At 41.9% G+C, this 17,138-nt stretch overlaps 1 long non-coding RNA gene across 8 annotated transcripts in view; it reads right to left on the bottom strand.

Annotated features, from left to right (window-relative positions):
• The window catches only part of LOC126992464 (uncharacterized), a 48,187-nt gene extending 31,725 nt beyond the window's left edge, over window positions 1–16,462 (bottom strand). For 6 of the 8 annotated variants that reach the window (XR_007746568.1, XR_007746569.1, XR_007746565.1 and 3 more), the window contains exons 1-2: window positions 16,326–16,462; window positions 1,295–1,398 (exon numbers count right to left, since the gene is read on the bottom strand). This is a non-coding gene — a long non-coding RNA (uncharacterized LOC126992464). The remainder of the gene's footprint in view (window positions 1–1,294; window positions 1,399–16,325) is intronic. The other 2 variants (XR_007746571.1, XR_007746570.1) reach the window with 1 other exon arrangement.
• Between the last annotated feature and the right edge of the window lie 676 nt (window positions 16,463–17,138).

Raw genomic sequence — 17,138 nt, forward strand, 5'->3', positions numbered from 1 at the left:
TATAGTGCTTGGTGACTTTGCTGAACGGGTCGCTGGTAATTAAAGATAACCTAGAACATTTATCTATTACTTTTATTCATTTATTTACATTTATATATTTTTGTATCGAGGTTAGTTTATTTATTTTACTTATTTATCTGTTTGCTGATTTTCCTTTTTTTCTACACTTATGAAATCAGCACATATTGTTTATTTCTTATTAATCACCAAATGTCGACCTTCTTCTCTCCTTCATTTTCCTTCTTTTTACTTCTAATTATATTTTCATGTCAGTAAACCCTCCAAATCCTCGACTCTCTCTCTCTCTCTCTCTCTCTCTCTCTCTCTCTCTCTCTCTCTCTCTCTCTCTCTCTCTCTCTCTCTCTCTCTCTCTCTCTCTCTCTCTCTCTCTCTCTCTCTCTCTCTCTCTCTCTCTCTCTCTCTCTCTCTCTCTCTCTCTCCTCCCCTTTGTGTTCCATATTACCACATCCCATTTTCCGCATTTTGTTACTCTTCCATAATATTCACCATGTGTTTTCCTTTTCCCCTTCAGTTTCTTCCTTTTCATTTCTAATCATAATTCAACGTCAGTAAACCCTCTATACCCACGTCCGTTTCTCTCTATCTTTCTGTTCCATATATCCACATCTCATTTTCCGGATTCCCATATTTAGCTGTTTGCATCCCACCCCTCACCACCTCTCTCCTCTCCTTTTCCTTTCCTCCCCTCTCCATACACGCACCTTATCGCTGTCCAAACCCCTTCTTTATCCCTTTTACTGTCTACGTTTCACCCCTCTCCACCTCTCCTCTCTCCTCTCCTTTCCTTTCCTCTCCATACAAGCACCTTATCATTACCCGAGCCCTCCCATCGCCCCGTATCGCTGACTCACATGACGAGGCGGAAACAAAGCCGAGTCCGAATCCGCTTATCGTCGAGTTCGAGTGAAGGTCCGCCGACACAGCCGTCCCTCGCCCCCTGAATAAATGAAAAATCCAGCGATTCACGTTCACCCACTCAGAGTTCATTCCGCTGATTTACGCGTCGATACGTACTTCGTAATGAGAGTCCAACAGTTTCGGCCGAACGCAAATTTACATCGAAACTGGTATAGTGTAAATGATCGGGCAAAATCGTGTAGGTAAATAGATACATTGAATTAAACGTCAGTTTGTCTGTGCAACCCGCCGCCCGCCCGAGCCCAGTCACCCGCCCACCCGAGCTTTCCGTGTTCGACAAAGCTGTATTGGTCCTGACGTCGGATGAGCTATTAATAATATCATCGTAACACCTTTGAAACTAAACTGCTATTACCTTTCCAGCTCCATCGGTCACCTTTGTAAGAGAAGAACTTTGTAGGCTTTTGTTTCTTATTCTTATTCTCTCGACTTTCTTGTCTTTTCTTCTCTCCTCCTTTACTGCAAAAAGAAGAGAGGAGCCATTCGGCGCGTAGGTATGTGTGGAATTTCTTTCAAAACATAATATAGGGTCAAATAATTCCAGGGTAGAGGAAAGAAAGGGTGGAAGAGAGAAGGAGGGAGGAAGGAAAGGGTGGAGGGAGAAGGGGAGAGGAAGAAAAGGAAGGATAGGAAAATGGCGGGGCAAGGGGAAAGAAGGGAAGGGATGGAGCGGTGAGGGAAGAGAAAGGAAGGGGGAAGGAAGGGATGGAGAGGAATGGGAAGACAGGAGAGAAGCGCGTCGTAAGGATAACTGGCTCTGAACAATCGCTGAAAATAGTTAGGAGCATATTAGGGAGATTATTGCACAGATTAAGCGAAAATACAGACATTATAATTGAGGGTGCATTGTTTAAAAGAGAAGCAAAAAGAGAAGCAAACATTTACAAACATTCTTCGCAGCTAATATAAAGAAAGAATGAATAATGAACGGGTCTGCATGCAACACACTCCCCATCCTTTATCTTTTAATTAACGTGTTTCTGTGTCTTTACCTCCCTGTCCCTGAACTCAACGGACTTTTTTTTTCCATACATCCTTTCCCTCTACGTCTCTGAGTCTCGCGTGTGATCAATGCATACGGAAATTAATCTCACACCTTTACCTCTATCTGAATAGCGTGACACAGCTTCTTTTCTGGCCAAGTGAATTCTAAACAGTGACGGAGACTCGAACTGGGGTAAAGAAGAGCATGAGATGAAGACCCAACCAACGAACCCAACCGCCGCCTTCCCGAAAAAAAATTACAATATTAAAATAACGAATATAATTTAAAGGCGACTATCAAGGAACCTCTGACATTGAATTCTATCTTGCCTTCTGGTATTTTCCTCTATCTTTTTTTTACAGGGATCAGAAAGTAGCGAGTATTCTTTTAAAAAGCTAATTTTGACTTTGGTTTATCTTATGTAACAAAAAATAATCATATATAATCAAATCTACATCATACGTTTCCATCGCATCCACTTTTGCATTCAGGAAACCACACGACTGAATCAACAATGCCTCCCCCACCACACACCTTTCCCTTATAATGTCCTTAAAAGAGAAGCCATAAAATATAATAAAAACAAATAGAATCAAGGCACCATACCCATAACGCACTTCCTTCCCATTCCCCTATGATAAAAAACACATTTCCTATATGAGCTATCAGACTTAATAAATATTCCTTGCGACACGTTTCCTGTATGGGCTATCAGGCAATGTTCCTTTCAAGCCTCGTTTCAGCTTCACCTCTACAGCTAAATATAGAAAGAAGATGACAGTAGACACATCAAACGTTTCCCTTACGTCCACCAATGAATAAAAACCTTTCTTATACGAGCAACAACCAGCTTTAATGTTCCTTTCAAATCCCATTACTAAATTCATCACTACAACAAAATTAAATAAAACAGGATAATCAATGACATAATAAGCGTTTTCCTCGTATTCGCCTATGAGTAAAAGACATTTCCTATACGAACATCGATAGGTCTTAATATTCCTTTCAAGTCCCGTTGCTAAATTCATCACGACAGCAAAATAAAGTTAAAAAAAAAACAGGATAATTAATAACATAATAAGCGTTTTCCTCGTATTCGCCTATGAGTAAAAGACAGTTCCTATACGAACATCGATAGGTTTTAATATTCCTTTCAAGTCCCGTTGCTAAATTCATCACGACAGTTAAATAAATATAAAAAGGATAATCAATGACATCAAACGCTTCCCTCACACCCGATTACCAGGACAAGAGACATTCCCCAGACGAAGCATCAGACAATGTTCCGTTCAAGTCCCATTCCAGCTTCATCACTACATCTTAATACAAAACAGGATAAGCACAAACACATCACGCATTTCCCTCCCATCCGACTATGAAGACAAGAGCCATTTCCCTTTACGAGCCCCGAGTCTCTATTCTCTCCCCGCTCCCGCTTCTGCCTCATCGCCACCACCGCCAGCCACGACGAACCAAAAAATGCATAAAGAAATGTTAAAAAAAAAGCTACTCACATGAATCACCACCGACGGCGGCCTATCCGAGCCTATTTAAATTGAAAGTCGAGGTGATATACTGCCTTTGTACACACACGGCGAGTAAATATTGTATTAGGCCGAAGAGGCGTCCCATAAATCAAAAAACCTTAGAGATATGAATAGGTATAGGGGGGCCATTAATAACAGCCCCCCCCCCCCCACCTCCCTACACCTAGGCACTCCTTCCTTCCTCCATTCCCCTTTTCCCTCTTCCGCATTCTCTTACCTCCCCCTCCCCCTCTCCCTCTTACAATCTCTCTCTCCCCCCTTCTACCTTCAGGATATCCCCACTGCCATTTCCTATTATTCCTTCCTCTCTCTCTCTCCCCCTCTCTCTCTTTCCCTCTCTCTCTCATCCCTACTGTTTTTTTTTTTTTCCTTTCTCCCTCCCACACATTTCTCTCCCCTCACTCTTGCCTTTTGTTTTCGACGGACACACACACACACACACACACACACACACACACACACACACATGTATTTTCCTCATCACAATACCTGTCCCTTTTCCCATTACCCTCCCTTCAATATGCATTCCCTTCCCTTCAAACGCCCTCCCCTGCATACCTCACCCCTCCCCACACCCTTCCATTAACCCCTCCCTCCCTCTCACCCTCCCTTGCTCTTCCCCTCTCCCCACTCCTCCCCCCTCCCTTCCTCCCCTCGGCTTCCCCTCGTCCATCGTTGCCGCATACAAGTTCTTCCAACAACACAAGGCAAATTGCGGGCCCCGGTGCGTGCAGAGTTTAATATGCTCCGCCAACTTTGAATATAGATCGTTGTCATCGGTGTTATGATACAGAGCTAGACGTGGGCTGAGGGCGGGAGCGAGGGTGATGGTTACATGGCAGGTTTTGGAAGGCAGGGAGAGAGAGAGAGAGAGAGAGAGAGAGAGAGAGAGGGAGGGAGGGGAGGGAGGGAGAGAAAAGGAGGGGGTCTAAGGGAGAGATGTGAGTATGTGAGGAGGTAAAGAAGATATAAGAGGGTTGAGGAGAATGTATGAGGAGGAGTTAGAGGAGGAGACAGAGATGCGGTTTAGAGAAAAAAATACACTGTGGAGAAGATTGAGATTAAGGAAAAAAATGGAAATAAGAGGAGGAGTATGTGAGGAGGGTGAGGAGATATGAGGGTGAGGAGAATGTGAGTAGAAAGAGGAGGAGTTGGAGGAGGAGACAGAAATGGCTGGAGAAAAAATAATCTGTGGAGAAGATTGAGATGGAGCAAAAAATCGAACCAAAAAAATGGAAACAAGAGGAGGAAGATGGATTGCAAGAGGAAGGGGAAATGGAACAATGGATGTGGAGATGAAGGTGGAAGAAAAGAGGTCGACAAACACGCTGGAGAGAGAGAGAGAGAGAGAGAGAGAGAGAGAGAGAGAGAGAGAGAGAGAGAGAGAGAGAGAGATGAAAGCAGGGAAGACAAGGTGGATGGGAAGATGACTCGCAGGTTAAAGTAAATACGTCAAGGACAACGATTCAGGCAAAGTCATCAATTAAAACTTCGAAATGGCGGGTAAGAGAAAAGAGGTACAATAATGATATAAATTCCTTAGGGAGAAAACAAACAAGCAAATAAATAAGGTATATGGAAGGATGACTCGCAGGATGAAGTAAATTTGAGGTGAGAAATTAAATATGCGAGGTCACCAATGAAGAACCAAAAAAAGGAGCTGGGGAGATGAAAGAAGGATGCAAAATAAAAGAGAAAATTTTATAAAGGAAAAAAACAAATAAATAACACGTATATAGATGGAGAGGGAAGGGAAGGTGAAGAGACCAAAATAAAGAAATAAAAAGTCCTGATGGGAAGAAAAACAAATAATTAGGACGTAAATAAATCGTAAGAAAGGTGAAAGGGGGAACCAGAATAGAGAAGAAGAGTTCAAAAGAAAAAAAAGTAAAGAAAACGTGAATAAATAGCAGGGGAGGTGAAAGGGAGTGACACAAATAAAGAAAAAAGCAATCAAAGGGAAAATAAACTGTAAACATGACGTGAATATTCCATTAAAAACCCTTAACGCAAAACGAAAGGGTAAGAAAACTTCTAAAATGGATACGAAGTGGAACGACTCATTATTCAGCGGATGTAATATGCTTCCCGGCCACAGCTGTCACTCGCTCCTGGTTTCTGTGATCACTCTTGCTTCAAATGAATTCATGTCACAACTCCTCCCTCCATTCCTCTCTCCCTCCCTCCCGCTTCTCTCTCCTCTCCAGCCTCGCCTCCCACGCTTTGATCAACCCCCATCCCCACCACCACCACCAGTCAATATGCAAACATCCTCTTGTGTGATTAGTGAAAGCTTTGAGGTGAGGTTAGATAGATTGAGAAATAGATAAAAATATTTGGTATACCGATTGATTGATTGAGTGATACGTAAACAGATCGGAAGATTGAGGCAAATACAGTTGATGAATTAAAGGGAATAAATACAAATAGATAAATAGGTAGATAAGGAACGGGTTGCTGGACTGAATGATTGGTGACACAGACACAAACAGGAATAGACAGATAGTTGATGAATAATGCGAAATAGAGAGATATAGACAGATAGAGAGAGATAAATATATAGATAGGGGAGCAGATTGACTAAAATATTGGTATAGACACAGATAGAAAGGTAGATTGAGACAGTTGATGAATAAAACGAAATAGACAAATGTAGACAGATACAGATAGATAAACACATGGATGAAAAACGGATTGATAGATATAAAAAAAGACATAGATAAACAGGTAAGTAGAGACAGACACAGGTAATGAATAAAGCGAATCAAATAGATGTAGAGAAATACAGATACATAAACAGATGATTGAAAAGCGGATTGATAGATAAAAGACAGATAGACAGACACAGACAGACAGGTAGACAAACACACACACACATTAAATGAATAGAGCGAAGTAGATAGATACAGAAAGATACAGATGGATAAAAAACGATAGACAGATTAAAAGACAGGTAGATAGACACAGATAGGCAAGTAGGTATAGACAGACATACTTAATGAATAAAAAAAATAAAAAAACGAATATAGGCAGATTTTTATAAACTCGAATTTCAACTTTCCTGGCGACCTCTGACAACTCAAGCGGCGGCGGACAGGTTGCCAGAATCCCGACTTTTTTAATAACTCCACTCAAAGTTTTTCAATACAGTCGGGCGGGGTGGGCGGACCCTTTTGCATGTATATTAACCGAGGCACCTTGGCGAGGCGTCCCGCGTCCAATATGGAAGCGGCGGGGAGGAGGAGGCTGGGGCGAAAATAAAGTTAAGTTTGTCATCACTTTTGCATCCAGACAATATATAGCACAGACTTATTTTCTCGCTTCGGCCGTATTATTTTTCCATCTCATTTATTTTCGACTTTTTTATTTTCGTATTTTACATATTGATTGCTTTTTTGCTTAGATCTTTTTTTTCTTACTTTTAAATTGTATTTTTTTTCTCAGGCTCGTTATTCATTTTCTTACTACTTTTTATAGTGTGATCGTTATTTTTCACCGTTTTATTTCTGTATTTTCACTTGCATATTTATTTTAAACTTCCTTTATTATCTGTGGCAGTGATTTTTTCAAGTTTTCTCTTATTCTTTTTATATATTTTTATTTACTAGCTGATTTATTTTGTTTTTCATATTTTTGCCTTTTTTTGTTTTGCTGCAGCCTGCTCTATTTTCTTTTTTTCTTTTTTTTTCCTCCTAATTTGTGCCACGCCTTGCTTCGCTTTCTGCAGAATATCATAGACAGAATCCGGAGCCTGTGAGAGACAATGAGAAGTTCAGTATTGGAATTTCAGGGAATAAATCAGGGGGGAGCTATTTTTTATTCTATACTCATGGCAACCACACACACACACAACAAAAATGCAAAGGAAACTGTATTTAGAACCACGAACAAACCACACTAACCCACTAACCCACACACACATTCGGCCTCCCCCTATTTTCACTTGATCTTATTTCAGTTTGATTGGAAGCTCTGAATGGAAGCCCGAGGGAAGTGCATTTACAGCTCTGAATACTCGCAACAGAACCCTTCCAGCCCACGCAAACACACGCTCACCTTTCGCCCACGTCCCCGCCACTTCCCACGATCACCGCCAGGCACACCTCGCGGCCTCGGGTATTCCACACACTCGCGCAGGTAATGAACAGCGCCGTGCTAGTTCACCTAAACTTGGACACTGCAGAGGCGTATAGCGAGCCACCAGGAACGCCGCTGACATACCAGGAACCAAGTCTTAATCCGTGTTGTTGTTGTGACGGCTCTTTTAATCATTGGTTCTGTTCCTACATGTTTATTCTTATCTGTATACAGGTTTCATGGTTTCATTTATCAATATTCAGCATGTTTATATTTTGCTTTGGCCTCCTCAGGTTATTCATTATTGTATTTGTTTTCGTGATTCAAGTATCTTTTTTTTTCTTATCCTTCGTTCACTGAAATATGCAAGAATAGTTAAAAATATGCAGCGAGCTAACAATATTTCCCTCCCGATTGGCTATTTGGCCTCCTCAGGTTATTCATTATTGTATTTGTTTTCGTGATTCAAGTATCTTTTTTTTTCTTATCCTTCGTTCACTGAAATATGCAAGAATAGTTAAAAATATGCAGCGAGCTAACAATCTTACCATCGCGCTTCCTTCATCTACCCTTAGTGAATTTCAATATGGCTAAGCTGATATTTACCTCCTTATGGTTTTTTTTTTCACTACCGTAAGTGATTTACTATAGCTTACAATTTCTATTCCAATTTATAAACAACTAATATAAAACTGTACTCAGACGTTCCTCAAGCCAGCGTCTTCAGTCAGTGTTTTCAGCACTTGCGGGGAAGCGTTTGTGGCAGAAAAGTTCCCGAGCCTCCAGATCCCCGGCATAGTTTGCATACTTTTACATCGCAGCGTGTGTTCCCTCGCCGCCCCCGCGTCTCTATTTAACTTTTTCTCATGTATTTTTTCTTCTTTTGCCAATTTACTTCCGTCCCCCCTTTGCATCAGTAAGTAGCGGGCTTTTTTTTTCAATATTGTTTTTTTTTTTTTTTACGCCCTTGCACCGTCTCCTCTGCTGTAAAAAATAATAATAATCACCGCCATACAATTTATATTATAACTTTTTCGTCAAAACCTCGCCGCTTCTCTTCCTTTTCTTTCCATCCGTCAAGCTGAAATGCTCGCAACGTCTTCCACTCTGTTTCCTCGCTAATGTAGTCTGACCCCTATTAAATATATTTCCATAATTCGTAAAGCAAGATGGCACCCCTATTAACACTTGCCTGCGCCATAACGGAGTGGGCCCGACCATCAGGCCCAACCAAGAAAGCCTACCGGGGCTATGGAAGAACACAAAAAAAATAATAATGCCTCAGTCACAAAAATCTTCCCAGTCCTACTTTACCTTTTCCTTTAATAAGATTGTCATTATATTGTTATATGGCAACAAATCCTGGCTAAAGGTTATACAATTATATTAAAAGACCATCCTGTTGTGGGAAAATATGCAGCATGAAAAGATTAATCAAATTTAGTCTAGTTCATCATTTACATTTCCATACTCAAGACCGAAGGAAACTTTCAACTACTTTGAAAAATATTGCGTTGTCCACGAAAATATTGAAATGTTAATAAAACGTGCAAATAATGTATATACTTTACGAAAACGATTAAAAATGTAAACATGCAAATCAAAACTGACCACGACCTCTGAAGTCAACGTTGATTTACATAGTCTATTTATTACCAAGATTTGAAATTATGATAAATCTCTCTCTCTCTCTCTCTCTCTCTCTCTCTCTCTCTCTCTCTCTCTCTCTCTCTCTCTCTCTCTCTCTCTCTCTCTCTCTCTCTCTCTCCTTCTCTCTCTCCTTCTCTCTCTCCTTCTCTCTCTCCTTCCCTCTCTCCTTCTCTCCCTCCCTTTCTCCCTCTCTCCTCTACACTCTCCCAGCAAGACTCCGCCGCCACCCATGTACAACAAACAGCAACAATCACAAGGGGCTAATAATATTTAACCACTCACGTAATTAAATCCAGCCGCCAAGTTCATTTGATCACTCTCCTCTGTGTGTGTATATACCCGCTTTGCACTTTTGCCCGAGTCCCATTCCTTTTTTTTTTTCGGAGGGCGGCTTGACTTTAATTACTGTTCGTTCACGCTTCATAATTTATTTCTTATTTAATCTGGCAGACCCATAAGCAGCACACATATTGGTGGTATATAAACACGTGTGGTGCCGGCCGCTGTGCCTTTCTTTCCTTTCCATTTCCATTTCAGTTCTATTTTATTACGGTTTTGGTTACTCTCTCCCTCGCTTTGATGTTACGGATACAACGATAACGCGCTGCATGGATTTGATGTCACCTTTGATCCTCCCTCGGTGTCTTTGGGTGCCCAGAGCGTAGTAAAATCAACACGTTCCGCACTTGAATAGCAATAATTTGAACGTTTTGAGAAAGAAGATTGTATGAGACCTGAATATGCTAAACTTGGGTATATACAAACATGTTTATCGTAACCTCAATAACAAGGAATAGAGAGAGGTAGAGGAGGAGGAGAAACTTGGCCTAGAATTCCCTCCTCCCCCTCCTCCTCTTCCTCCCCCTCTTTTTTTTTCTTCTTCTTCTTCTTCCTCTTCTTCCCCTTCTTTTTCTTCTTTGTCTTCTTTTTCTTCTTCATTCTCTTTTTTATTCTTTTTCCTCTTTTTCGTCTTCTTTTTTTGTCTTCTTTTTCTTTCAATTCCTCTTCCTCCTCTTCCTCAATGCTTCTCGAAATTGGCAGGTTGCTGACAAATACATGACAAGGGATTGACGTGTACCAACTATAGACCGACAGTGTAATTAACAACCCTCCTGCGATATATTGACGAAACTCTGGCGCGGGGAAAGACAAAAAAAATATAGAGGTGGGTGGGGATGATTTTCGCGGCGGCGGGGGGGGAGGGGGGGGGGGATGAGTGGTGCGGGAGGAAAAAAAAAAAAAGGCATGGTGGGGAGGCTCCATATAAGGACGTTAGGGGGTTATTATTTATTGTTTTTCATGTGTTATTTTCAAGGGGGCAAAGGGAAAGAGGTGCGGGAGGAGGATATAAAATGAGGCGTGGTGGGGAGGCTGCATGTAAGGGTGTTAGTTTTTTTTTTTTTTTTTCAGGGGAAGGGGCGCAATATATTTTATGGCGAAAGGAGTGTTTGCAATTTGATCCCCCTGGACTTTGCTATCCACCATGGTCTGATCATACGCTGGACTTGTAATCCCCAGCTCCAGTGAAACCAAATTGTCAAGTCCGTTTGGGTGTAGGCTCCCGCGGGTCCTTTCCTCCCCTCTGCTCTGCCACACAGTCCCAACACCTATTTTTTTCCTCTCATATGTTACCTATAGCTTACATATGAAAGGAAGAGATAGGTGTTGGGAGCGTGTGGCAGAGCAGAGGGGAGGAAAGGACCCGCGGGAGCCTACGCCAGACCGGCCTCGACATATTTGGAAGACTATAGTACCCTCCACACCCGGTACCCATTTGCTGCTGGGTGGACAGGGGCCATGAATGAAAAGAGAGTGGCCATCTGTTGTCACTGCGCCAGGGAATCGAACCCAGGGTTTCTCGGTTGTGAGGGGTGTGTGTGTGTGTGTGTGTGTGTGTGTGTGTGTGTGTGTGTGTGTGTGTGTGTGTGTGTGTGAGAGAGAGAGAGAGAGAGAGAGAGAATCCCAGCTTCTGTTAACATGAAGAGCCTGCATTGCAATGACAATACACTCGATCCTAGTACAATATTTCCATTCAGTACACCGCCAGGCACCAGTTTTATCTATTAACGTGTAGCATTTATTCCACGTTATATATCGGTAGTGTCAGGATTTACATCAGAAAGCGCGTGTAAGGCCAGAGGGAAACTAGTCAAAACACATGAACACAAACAAACAAGACACAAACAAACAAACAACAACTTTTCAAAACATGACAACGACGCCCTCTGTTTTCCGTCTTAACCAATCGGGGAAGTCACATTATTTTTATGCACTTTTAAGAGAGTTGCCACATATCAATATATATATATATATATATATATATATATATATATATATATATATATATATATATATATATATATATATATATATATATATATATATATATATATATATATATATATATATATATACTGTCTGACCAGGAAAGCTAATTAGTTAAAGTGTAAACGCCTCGGTGAAAGATCAAAGGAGAACTTGAATAAAATTTTGTTTTTATCAGAATGTGACAGCTTAAATATTACACACATTTTACACATTACATGTTTAAATAATTTCAAAGCACAAAGACTTTCTGCACACGGTTGGCGTTTCCGCGAGTCAACAAAAAACAACCCGGCGACCGCGGAAATGGTGCCGCGCCGCCGCGAGAAGCCTAGCAGCCCCCCCCCCCCCGGCGTCCATTAGGGACACACGACTGGACCTAAACTGTTCGGATATGAATGAAAATGTTCCCATGACCTTGTATCGTACTAACACCCTGTACACACTGCTGTCACACACACACACACGCACGCACACACACACACACACACACACACACACACACACACACACACACACACACACATACACACACACACACACACACACAGAGCGTTCCCTCAATTCCACAACATATACTCAAAAAGTATAGCTACACCCGGGACACAAAATGAGCATATGTTATTAGTTACGAATATGTCCTTGAAATTTTCACGAAATGTCATCAAACTATTTCTCTTTTATCTCCATGTGTGTGTGTGTGTGTGTGTGTGTGTGTGTGTGTGTGTGTGTGTGAGAGAGAGAGAGAGAGAGAGAGAGAGAGAGAGAGAGAGAGAGAGAGAGAGAGATTGAATGACTGTGACTGGTTGACTGACTGACTGAGGGAGAAAGGAAACGAGAAACACAACAGAATATGACAAGAGAAAATAAACACACAAACAGACTGCCAGACTTACAAATGAGAATGCACTCTGCTAGGACGCACCACCAATATCAACAGCAAAAAACTGTCATTGATTTTTTTTCTCTCAACGCAACACGATTGATTGATTGATTGAATTAAATTAGGCGCCGCTACGCAACACGAGAAATTCATTTAACTATCCACCCACCCACGACCAGCAAAATGGGGAGGCCACCGCTTTACCAATGAGCTAAAAGAACGTTTCACTTATCTAACGTGTCATTACGAGCCACTCTGCAATAAAACCAACAGCAACAAAATCGATCATAACAAAATCAACTACAGCAACAGCAACAACAACAACACCACCAACACCAACACCAACACCAACACCAACAACAACAACAACAACCCACAAAACACTTCATTACCATCATTTCCTACATTTACTCCTCGTCTTCCTTCCTCCCTCCCTCCCTCGCGCCGCTCGCTTATTCATTATCATTCACCCAATCATCCGCGTCATGAAGCTGAACATCAACTCTTTTTCACTGTCAGGAAGCAGCAAGGAAGGATAGAGAGAGGGGAGAGCGAGAGAGGAAGAGAGAGATGAGGATAGGGTGGAGAGAGATGAGGTTACATTAGTTGCTACTACTCTCCTTACTTATATTCTGCATGCTCTCCCCTCGCGCAATAATAAATCTGTTCGTCGTTGTTATTTGCAGCCATTTTCCGCTGTGATACGAATGATGGTGCTATTATTCCTTTGAGCCTTTTCCAATATGAACCAGAATCACGTAATCATGAAAAAAAAGTATCATGAGAGAATATAATATCATGAATGACGCACAATGAAGATGAACAAAACACAAAATGAAGCAACAATGATGATTTTTTTTTTAAATCGACGGCAGAGATGATTCATTCAAGAAGCAATAAGATGTTTCATGCTTGCTACAATAAAGGTGGCTGTTATTGGGGTCTAAAGGGTCTGGCTAAGCACACACCTAAGCTCTACACCTGTTCAAGCTGTATCATATCACTCGAACACCAATAATATAATGACGCAAACACTACAAACTACACCTTCAGCAACCTAACAATTCCCAATGCTACAGAGAACACCAGACTCCTCGTCGCGCACTTCCAATCTCAATAACTACTAAACTGACACGAATCTTTAACCCACAAACAACGAAAGCCTCACGCAACATGAAAAGCCAAAACTGACAATCTGATACTTACGAGCACTACGCCTAAAACGAGGCCAGCGCCGATTACTAGTATTTAACATATTAGTAACCGAACACCCTCTCTGGCTAACGAGAATTACCGAGTTACTATATTTTTTTCCTTTTTATCAGAATCTTTGCGACCTTCTGTGTGTTGTTTTTCTCACCTACTTTGGGTCTAAATCAGGATCCAGTAGAGTAGTATCTTTGAGTATATTATAGGTAGAAATACTTCACCAAACAATACTGACATAGCGTTTAGCGGGTCTTTTTGTTCCTGCTTTTGTTTCTCGCCCTTGAGCTGCCCCCCTTGTTGAAAAAAATGGTACCTTTATTTTTCCTTTTTTTATATTTTTTGCCCGGATATTCCTAAACCACCTACGTGTTGATTTCATACTATTTTATGACTTCCTTATGGCTTGCTAGAACAACGTCCATCCTTAGCACTTAATATATCATTGGTAACCTAATATTCGCTTCAGCTAAAAAAATATAATGACGGAGTAACTTTATTTGTCCCATTATTTCCTGCGTATTTTTTTTAACCGCGTGTTGTTTTCAGTGTTTCCTTCACAGCGGGGGTCATTTGTATTCCGGTGGGTCTTCAGCGCGGCGGGGACACGGTGGAGGCCCGCCAGGAGTTTGCAACATGAACATTCCAACAATAACAATCAATATCCGGACTCTGTTTTTATCGTGTTAAATGTGAATGTACTGCTTGTGACAGTAACAATAGTAATGCGAATGTAGTAATATTCAGGTTTAAGGGATCAGTAGCTTAACCGTGAAGATGTGTCAACGCATTACCTGCCGTGGCCTCGTCAGAGGAGCAACACACCTGGCTGCACCCTCCCCTTCCCCCCACTCCTCCTCAGCACCGGCAGCGTGGTCACCTGCCAGGGCGGCCGCAGCACACACATGCTCACTTTCTTTTCTCCGTTTGTGTGTGTGTGTGTGTGTGTGTGTGTGTGTGTGTGTGTGTGTGTGTGTGTGTGTGTGTGTGTGTGTGTGTGTGTGTGTGTGTGTGTGTGTAAATAGATAGATATTATTCATACACATATGGTACTATTGTTTAAGTAGCATTTTCATCATAAAGCTTAAAGGTGATCCCCTAAAATCAGGATAACACAGTCGGGGCTGTGCTGACAATTCCCACTCTGCGCCGGCCACCGAAGAGAATTTATGGAACCAGAATTCGCACACACACAACCAAACTAAAAAGAACACTTAACTTTAATGAAAACACGTATTTCAACAGTATGTAGGGTAACTAAAATTTTGCTTCGGATATTAGGCCACAAATATCCCCCAATATCTTGTATTGGTCAATGCGCCCCGATTTCACTGGCAGGAATTTCATGAATCCAGTAGTTATGTCTTGTCTGTTTTAATAACCAAAAACGTATTACAAAATGACTGATAAATACAGCAAGAAATTTTAAGGCATTCGATCTGCAGATTATTAGTATATCCACGCAGTCAATGAAAGCTTAACGAGACAAAGTTACAAACGTAAAAATAATCAGTGAGTGATCGTTTATTTTAAGTGCCTCTCCCTCGCACGCGCACACCTACACATGCTGCGGCTTTTTAAATGATAACTGGTAATAAAACGAAACAACATTCCTCTGACAGGAACAATACGACGGCCAATATCTGCCCTGACAGCCCAACGCGCGGCGCGATGCATCAGCGAAAAATATGAGTGATAACGGGACACTTTTTCCGGGACTTATGCGTCGCCCTCGGTGAGAAGTGCCGCGCCGCCATGAGTCATCTTTTTCTCCCATTCCGCGACGCAAAAAATGCCTAACGTTCTTGTTTGCTGCGGGACGAGCAGCCTCGGGCGAGTTGCTGCAAAACGAGACTAATAGTGCTTCGTTAAGTGCAAGCCTGGAGAAAATCTTTAAAATGATGGTGACGTATGATAAAAAAATCAGTCCAACCAAAAACATGCAAAACACTCTCTCTCTCTCTCTCTCTCTCTCTCTCTCTCTCTCTCTCTCTCTCTCTCTCTCTCTCTCTCTCTCTCTCTCTCTCTCTCTAACACACACACACACACACACACACACACACTTGTTGAGTCCAAGCGTTACCTTTGTGGGTAAGATAAATTATTTTGAATTATTTTGCATTTTTATATATTTCCGTGGGAATATGTGTTCATAGACAAATGCAACGGCGGAAGAATGAATAATATCCACCAAGTCGATTTATCACACGAATACAACAAAGTTGCAAAGGCCATGAGCATTTGTCACAGGCAAACACATTTCTCTCTCTCTCTCTCTCTCTCTCTCTCTCTCTCTCTCTCTCTCTCTCTCTCTCTCTCTCTCTCTCTCTCTCTCTCTCTCTCTCTCTCTCTCTCTCTCTCTCTCTCTCTCTCTCTCTCAATAAATTTCTTTTATGTGAAATGACATAAGTATCTGCTAATCAGTCATCCCGATAAGGTATTCAATCAAACTGTTTCCACGCCTCCGCGGTGCAGTGGTCAGCGTACCTGACTGCTAATCTGGGGGCCTGCGCTCGAATTCCGGCTTGGACAGTCGGCGTGCAGTCCACCCAACGGTTCATCCTTTTATATATGTAACGTTCTCATTTAACCCTTCAAGACTTACAACACCCATCTGTTCCTGTCATGGCGGCCGTCAGCCACTTATTCCTTTCAACCAAGACGATATAAAACCCGCCTTACTACGCCACTGCCTGGCTCCCCGTGCACTCACCTCCTCCTCGGCATGTCCTGAATGACTGTGGCAGATCAGTGAGCGGGAGATGGCGGCAGGAGGCGTTGAGGATGCCAACCATGCAGCAACAAGGCGGCCGCCCAGACATCACCCGGAGGGACCCTGAAATAATTGTGTGCGAGGAAAGTGTGAATATCTTTTGCTAGCCGTTTAAAGAAAACGGGATATCCATGTACTGTATCAGAGAGACTCCCTGGGTTTACAAGGGTAACACTACCAATTTATCCTTTCATCGCCCGGCTTACCTGTGGCAATGAGTTATGTATATTTATTTATGGGAGTGAATCAATTAAAGGAACGTTTCCCCATCGATCATATTACGAAAAAATAAACAAAACTCATTATGCCTAAAGCCGTTATTATAGTTTTTCAGTGCCATCAAAAACCTGACTCCGGCCAGTCCAGCGCTGCCATATTAATACTTTCTGCCACTTGATATTCATTGAATGTTAATGTCTGACCGAGCGCCGCCCCTTGCATAACGGTCGCCGCGGATACTCCACCGGCGGCTCACGTGACCGGCGGGCGGGGACACGAGGACGGGAGGCCCGGTGCGTGAAATTACGAAGCGTTATTACACAGAGCAAGAATATTAACATGTGTTCTGATATTACCCGTCTCTGAAGTCTTTTTTTACTCATTTTTAGACTTACATCTCAATCAGTAACATAATTAATTTACCTGTCGAAAATACGAGACTTTATATTATTACAAAACATTAATAAACAGTGAAATACGGTTTGTGCATATATTCTAATCCATACCCGTTTTTTTCTTCTATCATATTCATCC

The sequence above is a fragment of the Eriocheir sinensis genome, unplaced genomic scaffold, assembly GCF_024679095.1.
Source record: "Eriocheir sinensis breed Jianghai 21 unplaced genomic scaffold, ASM2467909v1 Scaffold47, whole genome shotgun sequence".
Lineage (NCBI taxonomy): Eukaryota > Metazoa > Arthropoda > Malacostraca > Decapoda > Varunidae > Eriocheir > Eriocheir sinensis.